Source organism: Rana temporaria, chromosome 8 (genome assembly GCF_905171775.1).
Source record: "Rana temporaria chromosome 8, aRanTem1.1, whole genome shotgun sequence".
NCBI classification, from domain to species: Eukaryota; Metazoa; Chordata; class Amphibia; order Anura; family Ranidae; genus Rana; species Rana temporaria.
In genome coordinates this window covers 75,288,279-75,304,823 of record NC_053496.1, presented here as the reverse complement: position 1 = coordinate 75,304,823, position 16,545 = coordinate 75,288,279, and the positions used below count along the sequence as shown (strand labels likewise).

Below are 16,545 nucleotides of genomic sequence, written 5' to 3'. Positions count from 1 at the left end.
ATCGGGGTGTAGAAGACTTACCCGCACACTCGCGGCTCCCCCCGCTCCGGCCCCGGGCTCGCTATCCGCACACAGGGAACAGGAGACAAGTTACTTGCTGGAGATTCCGTCCATTTGGAGGAAGGAGGAGGCGGGGCGGAGCAGGCCTCACTCATCACTTCCCAGGCTGGCAGGGGGCGGGGACGGGGCGGTGCGGGGTGTGGCGATCACTTCATAGAACACATACGGAGCGCTCTACACTACAGAACATAATAACATAACCTGGCTCCACCCCTTACCGACACTACACGGGAGGGAGCCGCGGACTGACTCCTACAATCTGCTGTACACAGTGCATGTAATCCCAGCACTTCACATCCCTGATCTGCGCCTGCTGTCCATGGAGGGCTATGGCTTTGTATTGCTTCCTTTATGGGTCATCCCAGGTGATCCTGACAGTCTCTCTGCTTTCCTATTGGACACCGACCAGCTAGACATGAGATCTCATCCATCCCAGACTGATCACATTTCTGCCTGTCCTCCAATCATCAGACTTGTGCTGACACTTCCCTGCACAGCACATCACTATGCTAAAGCTTGGGGCCCAATGGAAAAGGTGACTTGTGTAGCGCCTGTGTACTTTCTGTACAGTGTAATATTTAGAGGGGAATGAGAGAGTTATTTTGCTCTCATTCAATATGATTTGTTAAATTAGGTTTCTGTCCAGCTGGACTGTCCTGTGGGTCCATTTTGTGTTCCAAAGATACCGTTCCATCTTTGGATAGCAGGTGGCGCCAGAGGGGTTCAGGGAAGAGATGCCAGCAGCCAGAGGAGTTTCTCCCTCGCGGGGCATGCTGGGGGAGAAACACGGCGGCAGCACGGGGAGAGAAACACGGCGGCAGCACGGGGGGAGAGAGGGGGGGAGAAACACGGGGGGAGAAGCACGGGGGGAGAAACACGACGGCAGCACGGGGGGAGAAACACGACGGCAGCACGGGGGGAGAAACACGACGGCAGCACGGGGGGAGAAACACGGGGGGAGAAACACGACGGCAGCACGGGGGGAGAAACACGACGGCAGCACGGGGGGAGAAACACGGCGGCAGCACGGGGGGAGAAACACGGCGGCAGCACGGGGGGAGAAACACGGCGGCAGCACGGGGGGAGAAACACGGCGGCAGCACGGGGGGAGAAACACGGCGGCAGCACGGGGGGAGGGGGGGGACACGGCGGCAGCACGGGGGGAGGGGGGGGGGACACGGCGGCAGAACGGACGGAGAGAGAGGGGGGGGGAGAAACACGGCGGCAGCACGGGGGGAGAAACACGGCGGCAGCACGGGGGGGAGAAACACGGCGGCAGCACGGGGGGGAGAAACACGGCGGCAGCACGGGGGGGAGAAACACGGCGGCAGCACGGGGGGGAGAAACACGGCGGCAGCACGGGGGGGGAGAAACACGGCGGCAGCACGGGGGGGAGAAACACGGCGGCCGCACGGGGGGGAGAAACACGGCGGCCGCACGGGGGGAGGGGGGGACACGGCGGCAGCACGGGGGGGGACACGGCGGCAGAATGGACGGAGAGGGGGGGGAAACACGGCGGCAGCACAGGGGGAGGGGGGACACGGCGGCAGCACGGGGGAGAAACAAGGCGGCAGCGCGGGGGAAGAAACACGGCGGCAGCGCGGGGGGGGGGGGGGACACGGCGGCAGAACGGACGGAGAGAGAGGGGGGGGAGAAACACGGCGGCAGCACGGGGGGAGAAACACGGCGGCAGCACGGGGGGAGAAACACGGCGGCAGCACGGGGGGAGAAACACGGCGGGAGAAACACGGCGGGAGAAACACAGCAGCCGCACGGGGGGGGACACGGCGGCAGCACGGGGGGGACACGGCGGCAGAATGGACGGAGAGGGGGGGGGGGGGAAACACGGCGGCAGCACAGGGGGAGGGGGGGGGACACGGCGGCAGCACGGGGGAGAAACACGGCGGCAGCGCGGGGGGAGAAACACGGCGGCAGCACGGGGGGGGGACACGGCGGTAGAACGGACGGAGAGAGAGGGGGGGAGAAACACGGCGGCAGCACAGGGGGAGGGGGGGGACACGGCGGCAGCACGGGGGAGAAACACGGCGGCAGCGCGGGGGGAGAAACACGGCGGCAGCGCGGGGGGAGAAACACGGCGGCAGCGCGGGGGGGGGGGGGGGGGGACACCGCGGCAGAACGGACGGAGAGAGAGGGGGGGGAGAAACACGGCGGCAGCACGGGGGGAGAAACACGGGGGGAGAAACACGGCGGCAGCACGGGGGGAGAAACACGGCGGCAGCACGGCGGGAGAAACACGGCGGCTGCACGGGGGGAGGGGACACGGCGGCAGCACGGGGGGGGACACGGCGGCAGAATGGACGGAGAGGGGGGGGAAACACGGCGGCAGCACAGGGGGAGGGGGGGGACACGGCGGCAGCACAGGGGGAGGGGGGGGACACGGCGGCAGCGCGGGGGAGAAACACGGCGGCAGCGCGGGGGGAGAAACACGGCGGCAGCGCGGGGGGAGAAACACGGCGGCAGCGCGGGGGGAGAAACACGGCGGCAGCGCGGGGGGAGAAACACGGCGGCAGCGCGGGGGGAGAAACACGGCGGCAGCGCGGGGGGAGAAACACGGCGGCAGCGCGGGGGGAGAAACACGGCGGCAGCGCGGGGGGAGGGGGGGGACACGGCGGCAGCGCGGGGGGGGGGGGACACGGCGGCAGAATGGACGGAGAGAGAGGGGGGGGGGAGAAACACGGTGGCAGGAGGGGGGGACGACACGGCGGCAGCACGGGGGGGGGGGACACGGCGGCAGAACGGACGGAGAGAGAGGGGGGGAAGAAACACGGCTGCAGCATGGGGGGGGGGGACACGGCAGCAGCACGGATGGAGAGGGGGGGGGGGGGAGGAGACACACCACGGCAGCAGCACGGAGGGAGGGAGATGGCAGTATGGAGTGGGACACGGAGGGGGGCTGGAGAAGGATACAAGGACAGTCAGCAGTGATAAGTGCTTGTAACTCCCCCACTGCACTGATCACCCTGACTGTCCAGGTATCGGCTGAAGCATCGGAGCATTAGCCCCGAATACAAGTACTCGGGCAAATGCTTGGTATCGGTCCCGATACCAATACTAGTATCGGTATCGGGACATCCCTAATTTTAGCAAACACACATTAAGTGCAATAATTGTTTTCCTGAAGTTTAGACATAAATAGAACACAAGGGGCTACAAAGCTACAAGTTCATCACTGTACCAAGCGAGTCAAAAACTTCTGAAAAGTACATCCATCAAAACTGCACGCTTTCCAATTCAGTTTATGAGCGCATTTTAATCAAAAACCAACACAAGAAAAACTGAACCAGAAAGAAATGGTTTTATAAATGAAAGCAATCCATCGCTCAAGTGAACGCCGGCATGAATGATAATTAGAAGTCGCATATCGTTTAGCTGAAATTCAGAAGTGGGAGACCTAGCAGGGGGAAGAACTCGCTCTGCATTAATAACTCGCAGAAACAAATGTGAAGACAGCTGTTTTCAAGGACAGTTGGCCTGTGATGTTCAGCGTAAAGAGCAGAATCGAGATCAGAAGTTGCGACTGTGACCACAGCTGCCATGTAGTATGCACTAAAATCCATTTATAATTAAATAACCCTGTCATTTCCGCACAGACACAATGATATATGTTGCATATAAACAGATATAGCTGAAGATGGAAAAATGTCCTGCACTACACAGTGACTGAATTCTGTGCTACAAGAAAAACAGAAATGGAAGGCGCGCACACCTAGTGCATTACCAGAGATAATTTAATAATACATTTTTTTTTCGTATAAAAGTAGGTACTCAGAAAATGCAACTGACAAAAGGCCATAAACACAGTGCATGGACATGCACAGAACACGGGGTACAGCTAACGAGTTTCGGGGGCGCACCCCCTTCCTCAGAGTTAGGCTAGTCTGAATTCTATGCTGTGTAAATTCAGTAGGTGTTGAATATAAAAAATCAACTACATTTTGCTGGCCTGTGCTGCCTTTATAGCATCATGTGGCTTCTTCAGATTGTTGGCCACACATTTCTTTTCCAAGTTATCACCAAAATGCTCTTGCAGTAGTCATCAACCCTGCCCTACAGGGCCCACTAACAGGCCAGGTTTTATGTATTACCTTGGGGAGATGCAGTCTAGAATACTGCAATCACTGAGGAGCAAATTATATCACCTGTGATGTATTTCGGTTATCTTGCAAACCTGGCCTGTTAGTGGGCCCTGAGGACAGGGTTGATGACCACTTCTCTACGGGTCTGAGATCTGGAGGTAGTTCAAATATTTGGAATACATTGAATCCAGTGCCATGCTCATGGAGCTAGTTGAAGCTGATGCATGCTTTGTGACATGACACAATACCCTGAAGGAAGGAGACATTGGAAAATAGTGATCTTTTGCCATAAAGGGGTGCACATGGTATTTAATATTATTACAGTGAAATTATGCACATTTGGCATAAAAGTGAACCCATACGATCACAATCAGGCTCGAAGACCAGTTGCTATCGCAATAGCAGAACTACCACCGACCAGCAGGATAGGTAACAGTCACCCTGGTGAATGCCGTGGGCTCACCTGAGGTGCGGAGTCCAAGTACTAACCAGTAAGGATGAGCTCCGGTGTGCTCGCACAGTCCACGTGCAGAGCCCGCTAGGAAGTGGGCACCGTGCTGCGCTAATCACAGACAGGGAGACATTTCCCGATCTCTGCAGCCGAGCATCGGGACAATGTCTCTCTGACTGTGATTAGCGCAGCGCAGACTTCCTGGCAGGCTCTGCACATGGACAGTGCGAACACGCTGGAGGGCATCCTTACTAACCAGTGTTCACCAGACCTCCTGATGGTGGAGATGGATCTTGCTGCATGCAAGTACCAGGTCGCGCTTCCTAGGATCGCCCCACCAGCATGTGAGCAAGTCTGAGTCCAGTAGCGGATAAGGAGGTAGGGATCAAACAGAAGCGTATTCAGTATACAAACCAAAAGGTCAGTAAAGAGTAGTTGCAGGTTGGGATGAGGCACAGCGTAGTCAAGGAACAAGCCAAGGGTAGATAACGAGTGGTAGCAAAATATGGATGGCAGCAGGGAAGACAGGAGCGAGATACCAGCTGGAGAGAGCACACAGGAAGTGCAGTGACATTGCTTAAATCAGCAAGTCCATGGGAGGAGCAAAGAGTTTAGGGTTCATGACAAACAAGGTTCAAGACAGGATCATTCAAAGAAATGCCCAGAGAACTGTCCAGTATTCCAGAGACATTGCCTGACACAGCAGAGGTTCTGGGTTCAAATCCAGGCCCTGACCTGCTTTGTTTGAAGTAGGCAATTTAACCACTTAAGGACCGCCTGACGACGATATATGTCGGCAGAATGGCACCGCTGGGCACAATCACGTACCTGTATGCGATTGTATAAAGCCCAGCGGTGGGTCGCGGGCGTGCGCCCGCGACCCGGTCCGAAGCTCCGTGGCCGCGGGACTTACAGACCCGATCGCCGCTACAGTCCCGCGATCGGTCCCCGGAGCTGAAGAACGGGGAGACCCGCGTGTAAACACGGCTTTCCCGTTCTTCTCTGTGGCGCTGTCATCGATTGTGTTCCCCAATATAGGGACGCACAATCAATGAGGTCAGACCTACAGCCACACCCCCTACAGTTGTAAACACACTTCAGGGAACACATAACCCCTTCAGCGCCCCCTTGTGGTTAACTCCCAAACTGCAACTGTCATTTTCACAATAAACAATGCATTTTTTGCTGTGAAAATGACAATGGTCCCAAAAATGTGTCAAAATTGTCCTTAGTGTCTGCCATAATGTCGCAGTCACGAAAAAAAAATCGTTGATCGCCGCCATTAGTAGTAAAAAAAAAAAAAAATTAATAAAAATGCAATAAAACTATCCCCTATTTTGTAAACGCTATAAATTTTGTGCAAACCAATCGATAAATGCTTATAGCGATTTTTTTTACCAAAAATAGGTATTAGAATACGTATCGGCCTAAACTGAGGAAACATTTTATATATATATATATATATATATATATATATATATATATATATATATATATATATATATATATATATATATATATATATATATGTTTTTGGGGGATATTTATTATAGAAAAAGTAAAAAATATTGCATTTTTTTCAAAATTGTCGCTCTATTTTTGTTTATAGCGCAAAAAATTAAAACCGCAGAGGTGATCAAATACCACCAAAAGAAAGCTCTATTTGTGGGGAAAAAAGGACGCCAATTTTGTTTGGGAGCCACGTCGCACGACCGCGCAATTGTCAGTTAAAGCAACGCAGTGCCGAATTGCAAAAAGGGGCCTGGTCTTTTACCTGCATTTTGGTCTGGGTCTTAAATGGTTAAAGTGGTTGTAAACCCTTACAGACCACTTTTACCTACAGGTAAGCCTGTAGCCATAGCATACTAGCTCATTATGAGGTACTTACCTGAGATCGAAGCCCCCGCAGCGGCCCTTGTCCGCCTCCTCCGTCGCCGCCATTGCTCCCGGAGTGACTTCTCGGTATCGCTGGTCCGGCGCTGTGATCACAGCCGATCACAGCGCCGGACCAGCAATACCCGGAAGTCACTCCGAGAGTAATGGCGGCGACGGAGGAGGCGAACGAGGGCCGCTGCGGGGGCTTCAATCTCAGGTAAGTATCTCATAATGAGCTAGTTTGCTATGCATACTAGCTCATTATGCCCTTGTCTTTCAGGGTTTTTTATTTTTAGGGTCTTTACTTCTTCTTTAACAGGCTCATAAGCATTAGATTTAACGACCTCCCGCCCGGGCTATAGCTGAATGGCAGCCTTAGCGTGGGCCTTAATTGCTAGGAGGCCGTCAATAGACATCCTCCCGAGCATGCGCTGTCAGCACGACCCTGCGCTCTATGATAACTGAGTCTATGAGAGTCGGCTGATCACAGATCAGAGTAAGGGGCCATGTGATCAGCTGTCAGCCAGTGACAGCTGATCATGTGATGTAAACAGAAGATCAGTAATCTTTTTCCCTGACGCTGATAGCGCGCGAGAAAAAAAAAAAGCCAATCACCGGCTTTTGTTATCGGTCCCTCACACAGAGCAGCCACTGCCTTGACTGTGCCAACCAGTGCCACCTATCAATACCTACCAGTGCCTCATCAGTGTCAGCTACCAGTGCCCATCAGCACACATAAATGAAGGAGAAAAATTACCGTTTTCAAAACTCTATAACAAACTATAAAAAGCACTTTTGGGGTATTTCTTCTTTTGCAGAAAAAAAAAAAACACCAGCGATTAAATATCACCAAAAGAAAGCTCTATTTGTGTGAGAGAAAAAAAAATCATTTGGGTACAGTGTTGCATGACCGTGTAATTGTCATTCAAAGTGCGACAGCGCTGAAAGCTGAACATTAGTCTGGGCAGGAAGGGGGTTTAAGTGCCCAGTAGGCAAGTGGTTGTTAAACGCAGGCCCATAAAATTCACACCTAAACTAACTTCTCCAATAAAACGGTATTGAAATGTGAAGAAAATCCCTTCTTTATATTTTGCTTACTAGCGTCTCTGCTCCTCCCCTGATACATGCCCTATTTGTGGGCATTACTCAAGTTGAACTTCAGGCAGAGATCAATTGTCAGTGCTCCCTATTCAGTTAAGCCCTGTACACACAGATCGAATGCTGGCCGTCATCGACCGGTTCAATGAAAAAAAAAAACACGTCCGGAATTCGGCCCATGTGTATGCCAGTCGACCGCCTCCATATCCCCACTCTCAGCCAATGGCCAACCCCCTTACTCTATCCAAAATTAAAACAAAAAACGTTTTTGCCTTTGGTTCTACTTTAAGTATATCATTGCTGCTATGATGTTGCCCAATTTATGGCTTCCCCCTGAATTATCAGTTCTGATTGACATGAAAAACTGATCTTTACTAAAAACTGGTTCTTCATAAAGATCAGTTAATGAATATATCTATTATGGCGTTTTAAACAAAAGACTTAAAGCTGAACTCTGGGATAAGGAAATTTATCTCAGTACAAGAGTCATGAGTTTTTTTTCCTCAAATTCTGGTGTGCTTTGTGTATTTCTTCAAGATCAGTGAGGTAATCCAATATGAAACATTCAGGGCCGCCATCAGGGGGGTACAGGCAGTACACCTGTAAGGGGTCCGGAGGCCCACAGGGCCTCAGATGGCAACCCCCTTTTTTTTTTATTAAAAAAATATATATTTTTAATATATTTTTAATTAAAGGGCCATTTTTTTTATTTTTTTTTAAGAGGTCCCCAGGGCCCCGGATGGCAACCCCCCTTTTTTTTTCCATTTATTTTTTATAAAAAATACATATTTTTCAATATATTTTTATTTAAATTTTTATTAAAGGGCCAATTTTTTTTTATAATTGTTTATTTTACTTATTTTTTATATATATATTTTTTATTTATTTTTTATTAAAGGGCCCAGAGGTTTTTTTTTTTTGTTATTAAAGGGCCCAGAGGTCCCCGATGGCAACCCCCCTTTTTAAGAAAAAAAAAATTATATATTTTTTTATTCATTTTTATTATATATATTTTTTTTTATTTCTTCTTTTTTTTGTAAAGGCCCCCCCCCCCCCCCCGCGCACTTCTTAGTTCTCAGCAGCCTCCCCGCTTCTCAATTTCATGCCTAAAGCTGTGTAAGGGGCCCCATAATTCCTGATGGCAGCCCTGAAAACATTGCTGTAATGAAGACCGGTCACTGCTGCTCTCTTTTCTTGTATCTGGTCTCCGCCCCCCTGCAGGCAGTCTGTAGTGGGTGGAGCCTGCTGGACTGACTGAGAACGTCATTGCTACTTTTACAAGGTGATATCTGAGTTTAAGGCATTTGGTGAACAGAATGTGGATTTTTATTCTTTGTGGCTGTTCAGTAATATAGTTAAATAAAAAATGTTGTGCCTGGAGTTGGTGAACCTCACTGCTGGCATAGCACATTGAAGAATACATTGCTTCTGTTAAACCGTATGGGTTGTTGATGGGCTTGATGACTAATGAATGCGATGTCTAGGGTACATAACCTTTGGCCTGATGTCCGCTATGTGTTTGTAGGAAACACAATGAAGACTCTTGATGACTAGGGTATGTTTCCCTATTAAACAGGAATACAGACGGGGAGTTAAATTTGCACTCTAAATAAAGAGTCCGTCCTGGTCAGGATTAAGCAGTCTAAGCTCCAATGTCCTAACAACAAAACAAATAATATTTATGAACGACTTTTCTCATCACAGTGGAGTATCTGTACTGACAGATGGCTAGCTTGGTATGAAGTACATGCAGATGGCGATAATGCAGCTGTGCTGTACATAGTAGAAGATATTTAATCCAAAATAAGGATTCGATTTAATTTCCTTTCTCTATTTTAATCCATGAGGAATCAGGCACATGAACAGCAATTAAGGCCCCGTTCACATCTGGCGATTTGGGATCGCGATTCTCGCCACGATTCCAAATCATACTACAAAACGTACAATGCGTGTTTGGGTTCCAATCATCTTTAATAACACCTCAAATGCATTTTTGCAACAATTGTCACACGATAAATTGTAACATTTTCATCCAGAAGGCCCCATTCTGGAATCGATATTCCAAATCGCACTGCAATAGTGGCAAAATGCATTCCGCGTGTTTGGGTGCCATTAATTTTTTATTGGCACCTCAGAGTGGTTTTGCCAGCAATTGTCGCGCAAAAAATCATGCAAACCGGACCGCGTTTGAGGAACCATTAATGATGATTAAAGCTTGTTGCCCAAATAAAGCCCCTGCTCCTGGATGGCAAGATTCGCATGATGCCGTTTGCTGTGCAATGTAGTGGCAGCTCCACCCAAACCGTTAAATGCATAGTTGAAACATATCCATAAAGCTACTTTATCTGCCAATAGCGTATACACAGCTGCAGAGCACAAAACGTATAACTCGCCTCCTACAAAGCATCCATTCCCTAGTGATACCCACTCTGGGTACTTCTCCTGCAAGGCCTCAAATCTGGCAACTCAGTTTAAATACAAGCCTGTCCTTTGCCCATTCAGGGTCTGCGCTTCTCTCCTAAGTTGGAAACAAACACTGGCAGGTTTGTGTAAGCCTCAGATGGACCCTCTCCCTGACCCCCTCCTCGCTCCAATGCTGCATCTGTCTCCTGACGGCTGAGTGATCAAACAGCGCTATTCGCTTAGTTCCCAGTGACCCGCTTTCTGCTTTGCCCACCCCCCTCACGCTCGCTGGAGCGCTGGGCTGTGGAGATGGTGGGAGTGGCTGGCTAGCTCTATAACATCAGCCGATAGTGGGATTCAAGCTTTGGATGCACTCCTCCGTTAAGCTATAATTGTTTGGGTCAGTTTTATTGGGTTTAGACATTTTAAAATGAGGTTTTAAATCATTTTTTTATAAAATATATATATATATATATATATATATATATATATATATATATATATATATATATATATATATATACATATATATACACATATACACACACACACACACACACACACAGAAAAATAATTGTTTTACAAATAAACATTTTATGACAAAGGATTTCCAGAGCATCATGGGTTAGCCAAAGAGGCAATATATTAGTGGACATCTGCCTTATGGCTCACTATGTCAGGTAGACGCTTCAGATGGAGCCGCCTGATTAGGGATGAGTCACTGTGATGAGTTACACCCTTTTTTAATTGAATCCACACCCAATTACCTGCCAACTGAATATTTGGATATAAAAAAAAAAAAAATGTAATGAGAATGAGCTAGAACAAACACGAAAAATAACTCATGCAGATTAGTGGATTGATTCTAAGTATCTGTTATTCTAAAATAAATATCCCCAAATAAAGCTGGTGCCCTGGGCACGTGGACACTTTCCCTGAATGTTTTCAAAAATATATGAGCTGCCTTTGCTGAACTGTTTTGAAGGGGCCAACTCCAGTGATGATGTCCTTGTATTCACCCCAGTGAGTCACTGAACAATCGTACACCCGACTTCCAAAACAGAGCAAAGATAAAAGATGACCCTAAAACAAGTCAACCATGGAAGTTTCCAGATCTCTAGTCTGGTAGGTGGACTATATGTTTGTTTTTTGTGTATAACAAATGTACAGGTTAACATTACAAATCTGTCTGGCTCTTTACGTTATCAATTTTCTGTGAGAACTAACATGTTAAAGTACAATTATATGTATAATCCAATATATTTTAATGTTAATGTTATTCTCCAAGAATATCTAAATCAAATCGCAGAACCCTTTTCTTGGATACTTTTTGGATGCAGTCTCATATAAATGTTTAATAATAATAATAATAATCTATTAATAATAATCTATTAATCATAATTAAGCACCTTGAAGAAGGGTTGAGGAAGAGGATTCTCGGAGCTAAAAATAACGAGGTCCTCCTCTGATGGCCTCCGATTCGAGCTGTAACAAATTCAATTGCAGCTTGCTACTTTAAATGCCAGAAACATCAATAAGAGAAATAGGTTCCCGAGTTCTAATTACGTTGGTGAATCATGAGCATTTCTCCCAAAGAGACCATCGTGCAGATCAGAAAATTGGAAAGACTTGGGCTATAATTCCAGCTATGATGTCTCTTCTGAATCCAGTTCGCCCAAAAGCAATCAGATTTAAATGCTCTTAAACAGTTCCAGAGAGCTGTCAAAAGGTGTCATTGGCACGTGCTCATTTCCCCATGAGGGCTGTGTGACTGTAGGCAGGCGATGTTTCTTTTAACTGTCCTTATCTAGATATGGCATAATGACCTTACAGCTGCCATTGCCGTACTGTGTCAGAAAAAAGCATCAAGCCAATGCCATATTATATAGTATAGAAGGTAAAAGTACAGATTTTTTTTTGTTTTTTAAAGTGTATTTTGTGCGTGTACTCGAGAGAGGAGCCAGGCTGCAGGAGTTGGGAGTAGGCAGGCCTCCCCCAGAGGCAATCTGCCACCTTTCTCCAAGCCCCGGGTGGCAATGGTGGGTGTGTGAGGGGGTCTTCCCACACAGCCCGCCCTACCTGCTCCGCTTTGAAGCCCAACGGGGCAGAGGGACTCCCTATAAGGGAGTGAGAGGATCTAGCCCGCTCAACCAGCCCCGTTAGTCCTTCGCCTCTCTTTTTAGAGACCGCGTGGTCAAAGTGCGTGCATGTTAACCCAATTTCGAGTGCGTGTAAGTGTGGTGGTTTTTGTGGGAGGGGGGTGGGAGTACTAAGCGCAGGCTTACCTCGCATAGCACACCCACCGGGAGCCGGGCTGAGTACAGATTTAGCAACTATTGTGATGAATCACGTTGGCATCTTGGGCATAAAAAGGGAGTTTTAAAGACTCATGACACTGGCCAATTGTAAGGCATCAGAAGAAAGTGAAATACAAAGATTTATAGGATATCTTACTTCTTGTGATCCTGTGTAAGTCTTCAGAGGGCTTGCCCCTTGCCAAATGCCACTGGATGGGTGAACTTTGCGGTGGGCAAGAAGCGAATCATCGTGGCCGCAGCATGTAAACATCCCCTATTGCAGCTTAAGTGGGAGTGGTTGGCGTGTATTAAAAACATGCGTCAATTATGGCTTTTTGCCACTACCCCCCCCCCCCCCCCCCAGCAAATCTAAAAGAAGCCTTAGAGAAAATAATATCAAGGTAACCATGTTGCTGCATAGCAGGCACCATATGATGAACAATCATACCTTTACCCTTTTTTTATATAATCTCGATTTATAGAAAATTTTTCTTTTGTAACATAAGTCAAATATGACCAAATAGAAATATCCAACATAATAAAACCACAAAAAAAAAAAAAAAAAAGACAGTGAAAGACCGTGATACAGAGCTGTCCAACCGTGTTCCCGTCTCTGCAGCAGTTCGTATACCTTTACCTTTTTGACATTAAAACGATGTGCCATTGGAGCCACCTAAATATTAAGCATATCCCTGCCCTCTATGTGGCATTGTTTAAGGTTTAGGACAGGCTGCTAAGCACTACATTATAGGAAGGAGGAAGGGTGTACATCAGTGTGTTATAACTGTAAATGCTAGATAATTGCAGGGCAGCAGCTTGAAGTAGAAGTATAGCCAAAGCTTTTTTTGCACTTGGATCTGCACTCATGTGACTTATCGTCACAGAGCTGGTCCAAGCTCTGAAAAGATACAGAGCATATGGTCAGGATCCAACCAGAAGTATGGATCTGCACCTGGCTCAGCCTCTCATCGATCTGCTCAGAGCCTAAGCCAGCCTATCCCGTCCCCTCCACAGCCAAGCGCTCCAGTGAGGGCTGGAGGAGCAGAGCAGACAGCCACTGACTGACAGGCAAGGCTCTCTGCTCAGATTGAAGGGGAGAACTGAGGGATCAGCGGTGTTTGATCACTCAGTTCTCAGTGCAGAGCCAGAGGATTGATGCTGCATCCACCTAGGTAAGTATGAATGTTTTTTTTCTTCAGAAAGCCATACTTTTATTTTAAAAGGCAATAGTCAGAATAGTGGTCGTTTATTGCACCATGCAACATTATGCCTAACCTTTTTTTCTCACAGGTTTCTATTAAAAAGAAAAGATCAGGTATGTATAGACCAGGTCGTGACAAACCACATCCAGAACTAGGAATCAGATCCGGCTTACAAGCTGCGATCAAGGCAAACAAATGTCTTACATGTTACGCCACGTGGCTTCATCAGAGGTGCACCTCTGATGAAGCCACGTGACGTGGCGTAACATGTAAGGGACGTAAGTACTAGGACTAACACCAGGAAGTATCGTGAGAATCGTTTACATGCTTTTTATCATTTGTAAGCAGTTATTTTACCTTCTTTATTAAATTTTACATTGCGTATTTCACCATGGGAAGTGTATTTTATTTATCCTGAGTACCACCGAGGATTATTCTGAGGATTGGACACCAGGAGGAGCCTTACTTGTGGGAGACATACAGCAGATATCCACCATCAGCATAAGCAGAGATTCACATATCCAGGAGCTATTATTACTGCAGGAAGGTAAGCGCTCTGTGAACTCACTGTTTTGAAGAATTATTTAGAAGATCACAGGAAGAACATCACCATTCGTTTATTTATAAAGATTTTCCACTATTTGTTTATGGGACATTTGTTTGTGTTCATGCTTTTTTAAGCTCATATAAGTGATCCACACAGCACTTGTTGCAGTTCATTTATATTATTTTTTATTATTTATTTATTTTATTGCGCTCATCACCTCATTACATTCACTTTGGTATTTATCTATATTCTCACAATATATTTATTTACATTTAGATTGAACAGCAATTAGATTTTATTTATTATTTATCACATTATCATCTATTGTATTCACTTGGAGGCGCGAGAGCCCTTTATTTACATTCGCCTGTGTATTTTGCTCACTTTTGTTATGCACCAATAAAGAAGCAAAAAAGGATGTTTGGAGTTGCTGGCTCTATTCTTTGTATTTATGTCTGTACCAGTGTGAGAGAGCATAAGAGCCAGCGCACCCACTGTGGGATTTTATCACAAGCCTGCAAAGGACTTACACAAATTTTGAGCATTGCATTATCTGCTTTTACTAGATTAGTGTGGGGACACAGGACTTGAGTGGTGAGAATGATAGAGAGTAGAACAAGGGAAGCTGAGTGGGAAAAGAGAAGGATAGCAGGGACAAATGGGGACAGCGGAGGAATGTAGAGACTTAGGAACCGAGTGAGGACAGCAAAGAAGAGCAGAGGTACAAGTGGGGACAGTGAGGGAGAGCAGAAGCAAACAAAGCTATGTGGTGACATTGAGGACAGCAAAGAAGAGCAGAGGCACAGGAGCTATGTGGGGACAGTAAAAGAAGAAAGGGAGGACCCTCACCATGCCAACATCCAAAATATATAAATAAGGATTGAGAGACACAAAAAAATATGTGGACTTTGTGGGCACATAATGAGAGGAGAAATCATTGATTATAAATTTTATTACAACATGATTAAAAAACATATAGAAAACATACAAACACCCTATAAAGACACGGTTATCCAATAATGCAGTTACAAAACTTGCTTGTCTACGCATTTCACTAAAATATTAGCTTCCTCTGGACAAATACTGGGTTGGTGCTGGTATATTTAAAAAAGTAGAACATGTGTATAAGTATAATGCCCTGTACACACCATCGGTTCATCCGATGAAAACGGACTGATGGATTTTTTCATCAGATATCCGATGAAGCTGACTTTCATCAGTCGTGCCTACACACCATCGGTTATAAAAACGATCGTGTCAGAACGCGGTGACGTAAAACACAACGACATGCTGGGAAAAATTGAAGTTCAATGCTTCCAAGCATGCGTCGACTTGATTCTGAGCATGCATGGATTTTTAACCGATGGACGTGCCCACAGACGATCGTTTTTTTTTCTATCGTTTTTTTAACCATCAGATAATTTTAAAAACAAGTTCTACGTTTTTTCACCAATGGATAAAAAACCGATGGGGCCCACACACGATCGGTTCGTCTGATGAAAACGGGCCATCAGACCGTTTTCATCAGACGAACCGATCGTGTGTACGCAGCATTACATATAATATATATATATATATATATATATATATATATATATATATATAAAAAAGTATACGCATAACAGTAGTTATTTCATCATATATCCAGGAAAAATACATATACAGTTGTGTTCAAAATTATTCAACCCCCCAATGCTGTAAAGGGTTTTAGGGAATTTAGTGTACATTTGTAATTGTATTCAGAATGAAATCCCACAAGGACTTCTTAAAGAACCATATGCAACTAAAATGACATCAATTGGTTTTGTAATACAGTAGTAAATGTTTATTTTGTGAATTCTTCATTTACACAATTATTCAACCCCTTAAAGACTACCACTCTGAAGAACAGAGGTTCATTGAAGTGTTTTCAATCATGTATTGAAAACACCTGTGGATGTCAGGGAGCAGCAATAAAGCCTAATAAGCACCAATCAGGCAGCTTTAAAATGACTGTGATATTCAGCTCCTTCTAGACATTTACTGGTGTGGTTACAAACATGGTGAAGTCAAGAGAATGGTCCGGGAAGACAAGAGAAGAGGTGATTACTCTTCACAGGAAGGGCAATGGCTATAAGAAGATTGCAAAGATGTTAAACATACCAAGAGACACCATAGGAATCATCATTCGCAAATTCAAGGCAAAGGGCACTGTTGAAACGCTACCTGGTCGTGGCAGAAAGAAGATGCTGACTTCGACTGCTGAGCGTAACCTGAAGCGTAGAGTGGAGAAAAGTCCCCTTGTGACTGCTGAGGAACTGAGAAAATATTTGTCAGATGTGGGTACTGAAGTTTCTGCTCAGACAATACGGCGCACACTGCGTAATGAAGGCCTCCATGCCAGAACTCCCAGGCGCACCCCCTTGCTGTCTCCAAAGAATAAGAAGAGTCGACTGCAGTATGCAAAAATCATGTGGACAAAACACAGAAGTTTTGGGATTGTGTTCTGTGGACTGATGAAACAAATTTAGAAGTG

General features: G+C 46.6%; 1 protein-coding gene across 2 annotated transcripts in view; it reads right to left on the bottom strand.

Moving 5' to 3' along the window:
• The window catches only part of SGMS1 (sphingomyelin synthase 1), a 193,765-nt gene that overhangs the window by 92,350 nt on the left and 84,870 nt on the right, over positions 1-16,545 (bottom strand). The window contains exon 1 of one of the 2 annotated variants that reach the window (XM_040362058.1): positions 22-139. The exons of the other annotated variant lie outside the window; for it this stretch is intronic. The gene's annotated coding sequence lies outside the window, so the exon portion shown is untranslated. Of the gene's footprint in view, positions 1-21; positions 140-16,545 lie in introns of those variants that run through there. 2 annotated transcript variants of the gene reach the window in all.